The sequence below is a fragment of the Aythya marila genome (assembly GCF_965140915.1).
Source record: "Aythya marila genome assembly, chromosome: 9".
NCBI classification, from domain to species: domain Eukaryota; kingdom Metazoa; phylum Chordata; class Aves; order Anseriformes; family Anatidae; genus Aythya; species Aythya marila.
The window spans coordinates 2985814-2995871 of record NC_139050.1 but is presented as its reverse complement, the minus strand read 5'-3'; the positions used below and the strand labels follow the sequence as shown (position 1 = coordinate 2995871).

At 36.5% G+C, this 10058-nt stretch overlaps 1 long non-coding RNA gene across 1 annotated transcript; it reads left to right on the top strand.

Moving 5' to 3' along the window:
- Positions 1-3868: 3868 nt before the first annotated feature.
- LOC309881286 lies at positions 3869-8749 on the top strand. The gene is made up of 3 exons (XR_014318111.1): positions 3869-3955; positions 7466-7597; positions 8715-8749. It is a non-coding gene; the product is annotated as an uncharacterized lncRNA (long non-coding RNA).
- The last annotated feature ends 1309 nt before the right edge of the window (positions 8750-10058 follow it).

Below are 10058 nucleotides of genomic sequence, written 5' to 3'. Positions count from 1 at the left end.
TGTTTATAGAGTTTCATGCTGTTCTCTAAACATCTTCTAGAGCAAATCATCAGGACAAGTTGAGATGTTCTGCTCTCTAACCTGATCTTTCTTTTTGCTTGAGCTCCTGATGGATCTTTGTAATGAACAGGATGCCTGAATAGGCTAGGTAGGGAGTACCCCTATTTTTTTAGTTGGTCTTTGTACCCCCAAAGGTTTTACTAATTCTGATGGAATTCTGACCTATGTCTAAGGCTTTTCAGTGGCCTTATACTTAATATAATTAAATAAGTGTTGGGAAGTGAGGTTTCAAGACTGACAGCTAGATAAGATATTGAATTCTGTTCACATAGGAATGTGGTATTTGCAAAAAAGAGAACAACTTGAAAATTAAGCTAGTCAACACATCCACCTGAGCAGGACATAACTATATCACATGTTCCTTTTGTGTTTTACAGATTATATAAGCAGCATTTGCATTATACATGCCGTTTTCATAAGAAAATATTTAACTGTGCAACACAACATATTATGCCTATCTAGTGATTAGCTAGTGATTGTCGAAAATGCTGTATTTTTATGCATTTTAATGTTCCAATATGCATAGTTTAAATAATTTTAGTCAGCTTTCTACAAACAAATTACTAATTGAAATATTCAGTAAGGATTGCAAGCTGTCTGCCTCATTTACACTTGCTAGAATGTGAATTGTATTACGTCTAATATTTAAGACACACTAATAAGCTAAGCTACATTGCAGCTTAACTACTTATTTTGATGTAGAAGTGCTCACCCTCTAGTGACTTAAAAGAGATTTTGCCTTTTTTTTTTTTTTTTTTTTTTTTTTTATCTGTTATGATCAAATATTTAGTGAGGAACAAAAATCTCTGATTTCCCAAGGGGAATGTCCCCCATAACAACAATGATTTTTTTTTTTTTTTTAATATTGATGAAATCTTTTAAAACCACCTACCTTAATTAAATTTTATTTTAATAGTATAGGACTTATTTAGATGAGATAGTCACTGTGTTGAGACTTCTCTGAATAGTACCTGGACTAATTCTTTTCTGTTTCATGTTTTAGGTCAAGCTGCAATCCTGTCTTTATGATTTGGTTGTCAGAGCACAGCACTGATATTTTCCTCATCTCTCCCTCAGCTTGTGCCTACCTTAAATATCTCAGGTGCTTCACTTCCAATTTATCAAAAGGACTAGGTTTTAAATTTTATATGAGATACTTCAAAAGTGTCCCATTAATGCAACTGGAGACAAATTCCCCAAATTGCTCATTATGTTCCCAATCCCATATCCAATAGCTGCTAAAGCTAAAATCCTTTTGAAAATCATTGCCTCAGTCACTGAAACTATTAGTGGGTTTTTAATGTTGTGTTTCGTAGGGTTTATAATGCTATTCAAAATGTTTTCTACATGCTTTTAATTTTCCTTCCTAAGTACGTGCCTTCTATTCAGGCACATTCTATTATTATAACTATTTGAATGACCCGTGCTTCAGTCTATCAAAGTACTAAAGTATCTGCTTAAGCATATAAGCAGCCCACAGAATCCAGTGACCTTTCAAGTTGCATAACCAAGTGCTTCACATTGTAACTTATTTTGGCTGATGGTCGTGAGTTTGCGTTGCCAAGGGAATTTTTGGTGACAATAGGAGATTAGCTTAAGGCTCTGAACAGAGACAAAATTATTAAAAAAAAAAAAAAAAATACTTTACTGCTATAGGTGGATGAGAGGAAAATATTGGTTTATTTTTATACACAACTGAACAATTGCTATTTTTCTTTTATCTTGACAGAGATTGGAAAACACCCTGCACCATGACAATGTGTATGGTTTTATCTGCTTTCCTCCCCAGACCTTACATTTCCATTTATTTTTCTGCACTGTATTATTAAGCTGCTTGAAACATGCAAGTTTTTTTTGTTTGTTAACTTTGATTTTGGAAACTGGTGATAATGATGTGTTTACCACTGTCAATAGTGAAAGTATCTATTGTTATTTAACATTTGCAGTTTAGGGGGATCTGTAATACAAAGAGAGACAGTAATGCAACTACTATCAAGAGAGTTGCCAGCCCAGGTACAGAAACATTCTTCGCTGTGGTCTTGGGAAGTTGCCACGTTCTAAGAGGGCATCCATATGGCAGAAGTTAAGCTTTTAGACTGGGGAGCACAAAAACACTGTGCAATGGAAATCCCTGACACCTGTTTTTATCAGTGTGACAGTCAGCAGCATTCTCCATATATTCATCTCTTTGACTCACAAGAACTTTCATCATCCTGAATATTGGTTTATGGATTTAGAGCAATGGACTGAAATTAATCCACACCTGTAAACAGCATAGTTGTTTTACAAACAAAATGACTGTCAGCAATTTAAAGTCTTTCTCTGGAAGTCACCAGAAAAAATGAATGTCTCACTAGCTACCCTACCTTTCTCTAGTAAGCTGTATATGTAATTTGAAACTAGAGACTTTCACAGCAAAACTGTGCTTTATGCTCTTTTAATGATTTTTTAGTGTCATGTTGTGTGGTATTACAGCAAGTATTAATTTCTTATTTCATGAAGTACAGTAAACTTAGAAGACATGATTGATCTGGACCCATGTCTAAGTAAATAAAGCTACAGGTGGGTAAAATCATGTATATTTATACCGTGTTTGAATCAACTTCCAAGGAGCTTGTTTGAAAAATCTCTCAAATTAGTTTCAACATTTGTTTTGTGCTATTCACAGAACTGTAGCTTAAGACATTTAAGTCCTATTATATAGGTATAAAATAATTGAGAGAATGTATGGGTTTTGGCATTTACAAGTCTTTCCTCTGTTCTTTCAGCCATGTCTTTAGCTCTGAAAAGATGACAATGTGACCACAATTTCAGTAGAGATAAATAATTTAAGGCATCATTCATAGACTTTTTTTTTTCCAGTCAGAAACAGAGCAAATGGAAAGCACAATCTTAATGTCAGAATGATCTTAGATCTTTTAGAATTTGCATAGATGTTTCAACAACTCAAATTAATGACAGTTATCAGAATAAGTATTTGACCATGAGAATTTGAACTACTAGATCTGAAGAGCTATTTTTATAGTCAATAAATAAATGACTTTTTTATTTATATGAATTTCAAGGTGCATGTGTCAGAGGACATGATGTCTGTATTCTTGTTGAGTGGAAAAACTTCCACATCAGAAGCTGTACAGAGGAGAAGAGAAGAACAAATAAAATTCTGAAAGACCTTTTACTGAAACAAAAGCAAATCACAAGGTGTTCTAGTGAAAAATATTAAGCCTTAACTTTTCTCTTTGATATTCTTCCTGAGCAATAAACAAAAAGGTGATGCTACAGGTTTCAAGGTTTGTGGTTGGAAAGGGACAGCACCTGTGATTTTAAAGGCAGCAGCTGGAAGGTAAAACATCTTAAAGAGAGCAGCTATTAACATTTCAACACAAAATCTGAGAGCAAATACAGAACTTAATTGGTGGTGTGTTGTTCTGTTTTCCTTTGTTATTATTTCTAGCTGTTTTTCCTTTTTTTTTTTTTTTATTTATTCCTCAATAACACTACCCTCACTAGATTTAGAATTCATAGATAGATACTGCCTTTTCTATCCATGTTCTCTTACACCTCATTTTAAAGTACTAGATTATGCCTTAGTTCAAACTTTCTTTTCAATTTCCTTCTCTCCCTAGGCATTTCTTTCAATTGAGAGATGTATACCTCTATTTTAGTCAATGGGGATCCACAAAATACCTCGATGCCTTCATACCTTGAATCATCAGGCTCCCAACTAACTTATTCAGTGCTGATCACAACTCACCACATCCTCACCACCCTCCCCTGAGATGTGCAAGTACTACTATTCCAATTTTACGGGTGAAGCTCCAGGCCAGATTCTAAACGATTTAGGCACCTAACCAACAAGTTGGATTCTTGCCTAGCATCCTACAGGAAACCAGTGGTAAACAGAAAATTCATCCTATTGCTCTAAACTGCTCAGTTAAGCAATGAAAACTTTTGCTAAATAAAACAACCAGGCCCTAAATTCTGTAAAAAATAAGAATAGATTTCATTTGTGCACTATTTATGGGAAAAAAATGCAGCCAGTCTGACTGACACTTACACTGAAAGAGGAGGCACTGTGTAATTAATATATACGTTGTTAATGTCAAATAAAGTTAAGGAAACAGAGACTTAATGGATTCAAGGTACTAGTACATTTTGCAGAGGGAGTGGGTGTGCACTGGGCACTTCACATAGTCAATGGTCAGAGTTAATGACAGCCTGTTACATATTGTACTGTGTTTCTTAAGACCTTTTGAAAACAAAATGGTAATGTTCTAAGACACTTCTGGGACAATTTTCATTTGACCTCCCACATATAAAACCCTCCCTCATTTATATTATGCCAAGACTAGACTAGAAGTATGCTTGAATAACAGTATCCTGTCCTTACTTGGAGACTGCAAGCAATAAAAGACTTCAGGTGTATTTTCCTCAATAATCTAAATCTTAGTTTTAATTTGCATCAATCTAGTTTCTTCAGTCATCCATTGGATCTCATTTTGCTTTTTTTTCCTGACAGACTAAGGAGCTATATGCTATCAGAGTCTTTTTTGTAGGTTTTTACTTCTGTAGGTTATTCTACACTAAGATCAAGCAATTGTTAACATGCTTTTAGATGAACACCTCTTAGTCACTGTATTTTTCAGTGTGTTATAGCTCACAGGGAGAATTCATGGCAATACATGCTGACTGCTCACCATTTCTCCATGTATAATCATTGCAAATACATGTTCTTCATACAGTTTCCTCCTGTTAACAATCCTCGTGTTCTGAGGAAGCAGGTATTGTGTTTAGCTTACAGTGAGCCTGGAAAAGCTGCATATGGAATAAACCAAGAAGTTACATGGAATTTTTCTTATACCATAAAAAGCTTCAGAAATAAATGCCAGAGTGCATAAGTGTCACTTACACATAAATAACAACTGTAAAATGTGATGTTAAATTTATTACTCATACAAATAGAAATAAGGTTTCTTAACTGTTTTTACTTATCATAGCAGGACAGGCGTTGTTAGGCAGGTGTTTAGGTCAACTGCAGTATGGTTTGCAGTATGGTTTAAACGTGGCTGCATCACTTTGGCCCTGAACATTTTTTGGGACTTGGACACACAAAATACAGACATCCTTATTCTGTGCCTTAATGCTACTAGAATAATTCAGTATTTGGGATAATTGGATAGAAAGTGATTTAGGACATATCATGACTCAACCCAAAAATCTTAGGGAGAGACATGAATATGCCAGCCCAACTTTTTTCAGCTAGCTGATCCTATGTAACATTAGTAGGTGGAATTACTCCCTATACTCCCTATAGTTCTGAGTAAATTGTATATTAACATTTTATGTTTCTGAAAATGACTAGAAAATTATAGAAATCTGCAGTACTAAGAACATCAATGAGCAAATTTTTATTTTCTTTGTCTTCCTGTGTAGCTCAGTAAGTGTCTATAAAGTTCTTACATGGTTTAAAAAGTCAATGATTCAAAATAGGGAATACAGATTCTTTCATTTTTATTCTATATTCAGCTTTAACTTTTTTAATTTAAAATGGATGTATGCCTATTAACTAGAAGGAAAGAAAGTATACTTACAGGATTCTCTGGAGTACATGGCCACATACCGAATTCCCTAGTGCATAGGGTTTTGTTCAAGTAATGAGAAATCCAGGCAATAAAAACTTAACATGCTATCTCAAAGATGCGTCTAGTTATTTCAGCAAAATGCATACATTTTTGGTGTGCATATGCTGTAGTGTCACAAATGGCCTTCATCAGCCAGGCAGGCATTTTTTCCATTAGGTAATACCTCTGTAAATGAAGTTTTACTCTGGGGAGGAAGGCTGGTGGTTTTTGAAAATGACCGTGTCAAGGTATTGATCACCTACCTTAAAATAAACAGTTCCTTTCCTCCATCATTACCAATTATATAAAAAAATAAAAATAAAAATAAAAAAACTATCATAGCAATTTAAAAACAAAGGAACTTTTTTTGAGTTACTGACATTACCATGCTTACTAAAGATTTTTCAAAAAAGATACATAAATTGTAAACTTGAAAACCAAAGTGCACTTTTATCACAGAATCACAGAATTTCTAGGTTAGAAGAGACCTCAAGATCATCGAGTCCAACCTCTGACCTAACGCTAACAGTCCCCACTAAACCATATCCCTAAGCTCTACACCTAAACGTCTTTTAAAGACCTCCAGGGATGGTGACTCCACCACTTCCCTGGGCAGCCTGTTCCAGTGCCTCACAACCCTTTCAGTGAAGAAGTTCTTCCTAACATCTAACCTAAAACTCCCCTGGCGCAACTTTAGCCTATTCCCCCTCGTCTTGTCACCAGGCACGTGGGAGAATAGACCAACCCCCACCTCGCTACAGCCTCCTTTAAGGTATCTGTAGAGAGCAATAAGGTCGCCCCTGAGCCTCCTTTTCTCTTTTTTCTTTTTTTTATGTATGCATATTGACCAAATTTTCCACTGTCACATGATTTTTTTTCTACACTCTGTAGTTCAAAAGGCAAGGTATTAAGTATTTCTTTACTACATTAAAAAAATGCATGGCAAAAATAATCTTTCATCCATACGACAGTTTCAGCTACTTGCACAGGTGCTGTAGCAGTCTTTTGTGACTACCATGTTGTTTAGAAAAGCAGCAGCACAATACATATCCATGCTGCTTACAGCCTAGCAGCAAATGGAAAATACGTAGTCCTTGCACTGAAGGGGAAGTCACGCACTTCGACAAAGTTCTACAGGTTCTTTTTGGAGCACTGAAAGACAATAACTATGTTTAATGTGGTGGAGAAAGGGGAGCTAAGAGACACGCAAAAAAAAAAAAAAAAAGATCCATACACAGGGAAATCCTAGTTGATCTCAGCTATTTGCTAATTTTCTACACCTTTTTCTGTTTATGCTATTATGGACATGCAAGATCTGTATCAGCTCAAGATCAGGTATCCCACAGCTGTCAAAACTAATATCAGATGTTATTGAGCTTGAATGTACAATTCACTGAGAGAAACATGCATCCCATATCAAACAGCATCTCATTCTGTTCCTTCACCCATAGCGTAAAAATCTAAAATAATCTGTAAACTGCATAGGGGACTATATAGAAGATGAATTTTGCAGGCGCAGGTTACTAAAAAGTTAGCCAGTAGCACTATAACACAGAAGGTTAAATTACATAACATGGTCAGAAACATCTTGAGCACCACTATGGACATACAAACCATTACTGTCATCATTCACCTATTCAGATTCCACATTTGGGATAGGAGTTACAAATACATATATGTAAGTCTTTCACATTTCACAGTCTTCATTTTACCTAATCTTTCAAATTTCAGGCAATGTCTAGATGATATTTTTGGCTAATACATGTAAAAACTGCTCTTTCCAGAAAATCCTGTATATGGAATTATGACATCTCCGTAATTGCTGTCAAATCATGTTAACTACTTATCCTGGAAGAAGTTGGAGATGACATCTGCTAGGACAGAGAGAAACTATGAGACATAACTCCTGGACACAGGTAAATATCACTTCACTAAATATTAAATAACATGCCACAATAAATTTTTGAAATAAAAACCCATTCTAAGTAAGAGAAGTAGAAGCAATTAAGGCCTGTAATTTTCTTTCAGTCGAAACAGAGTCCTATGAAGACAAAGATTACTCATGATCTGCAGCTGCAGAGACCCTTGTCACTTCCACTCATTTTATTGGAAAATTTAGAAAACCTCTCTGCATATAAATTTCTTCTGTTGAACTTATTTAAATTGATAGAGTAGTACAAAACAGAGCAAGACTATTTAAGATGCATATCAACTTCTTTCTGATTCTCAGTTATTAGTAAATGTATGCATGTAGTTTTGATTTTATATTCTAAATATAGTCAGCTAATTTTGGAACTGCAACGTGTTTTACTAAAACTGATTTATCTAGTTGGGTCTTGAAAAACCCAGGGATGGGGACTGCACAATCTCTCTGGGGATGTGAAATGGGGATAACCCCTTCCCTCAGTCTACCAGCCACGCTCCTGTTAGCGCAGCACAGGATGTTACTGCCTTTATTTGCTGCCAGGGCACAATGCTGACCTGAATTCAGCCTTTTTCAGCAGAGCTGTTCTCCACATAGTTAATCCTTTTGTCTCTAATTCCTTGTCTACTAGAAGAACACGATGCTTCTGGTCTTAAATTGGAAGTTACCAGTCGTAGAACTCAGCGCTACTAAAGTTGGGATAATTTTACTTTTCCCCACTATATTCTTCCCCCTCCTCCTGCCTTTTGAAGAACTTCTGTAGTTTTAGCTTCCCAGAATACAGCTTGCTCCTGGGAAGTGCTGGTTTTAGGAAAGAATCAGGTTGGGGAAAGCTGGGAAATAAAGTGCCACCTCACAGACTATTTCTGCACCACGTTTTGCATCACCCCTGCCTGCCAGAGAGGCTTCTGCATACAAGAAGTCCAAAGAACAAAGCAGCTGCAGTCAGACCAAGCCTAGCTTATTTAGCCTAGAACACATGGATGGCAACTACAACTGAAGGAAGAGTAAAACAAAACACATTTTCTTTAAATACTGTTTCTCATCAATTCTAGGTCAGGGCCTTTCTACACCAAACAAAATTTAAATAAGTTATTTTTTTCTCCTAGGACTTATTTCTTAACGGACTTCAAAGCACGCTAAGGTTGCTATCTGCCCTGAAATAAACTTCCCTTTAGTGAAGATCTAAGATATTTACCCTGATTTTTATCAGAAACTACTACATCAAATCCTTTCAATATTTAAGCTCATCCACCATGTGAAGTCGCCACAGGAGTCTTGTGAGTCTTGTGAGATAAAATTGGAAGAAAGGGGAGTCACAGAATGGGAGGACAGGCTTCTGCAAAGCAATGAAGTATGATTCCATAATACCTAGCTCCTGAATTGAATGCCACAAATAGCATTGTTTACAGATACATGTACATATTTGCCACAAATTCTCATACTTATTATAGTACTCTTGCATACGAGGGAAGAAACAGAAAAATTCACTATTTTCCCTTCCTGTAGCATCGCAGCACCCAAGACAGTTAAAAACAGGTACAACCCAGGAGTGCTGGCTGCATAGACAGCTATATAGCTATGGAAATCTCATGACATTACCTTCTCTGTTTTATTTTTGGGAAATAGCTGTTTAGATGAGAACTTCGTTACTTAAGGACCATGGCAGCAGCAACCTGCCTTGGCTTTCAGTCTGAGATGGCGGTGTTGAAGCTTACCTGTGCAAAGGGGAACCTCCTCCTTCCACCTCTTCCCTTTGTCGCATTCTCAGAAAGCGGGGGCAGAATAATTGCTGTCTCCCATTTATGCCCAGGCTTACCTACCTGCTGTCTTTAATGGGGACTCAAAAATAGCTACAGCCAATCAAAGCAGGGGGAAGCAACCAAAAGAATCATAACACTTTTGTCTGCCTCCCTCCCCTCTTCCAACCTGCTGCTTACAGGTTGAATAGGACATTTTCCTTAACTATAAGATGAAGAAAATTTCACAGGAGGTTCCCCCTCCACGTTTTGTTTAGGAGGTAGAAGGCATTTACTTCATTCACTTTCATCTCTCCTCTTACTTCTTTTTTTTGTCTTTTTTTCTGGCCCAGGTTGCAGAACTTGTAACCAAACTGTAGTTACAGCAAGACACATCAGGGCCTTTTTTAGCCTGGTGCCTTGAAAACATTAGATACATCTTCATTGTTTGACACATACACAGGCACACGCACTGTTTCATTCTGTTTCTGCTTCAAGACTTGACAACTCCCAACATGCGCACAGCAAAGGAGACCCAACATCAGTTCCTCCTCTAATCCCTCAAAAAGGCACATGTTTGTTCAATGCATGCACGTTTCCGTAAAGGACGCAGACATGGTATTTCTTTAAAGGCATATTCTCTGTTAGCCCACTGAAAGTTATTCTTTGAGCTCAGAGACAGTAAAACCATGAAGTGTGTTTCCTAGCTGCTAT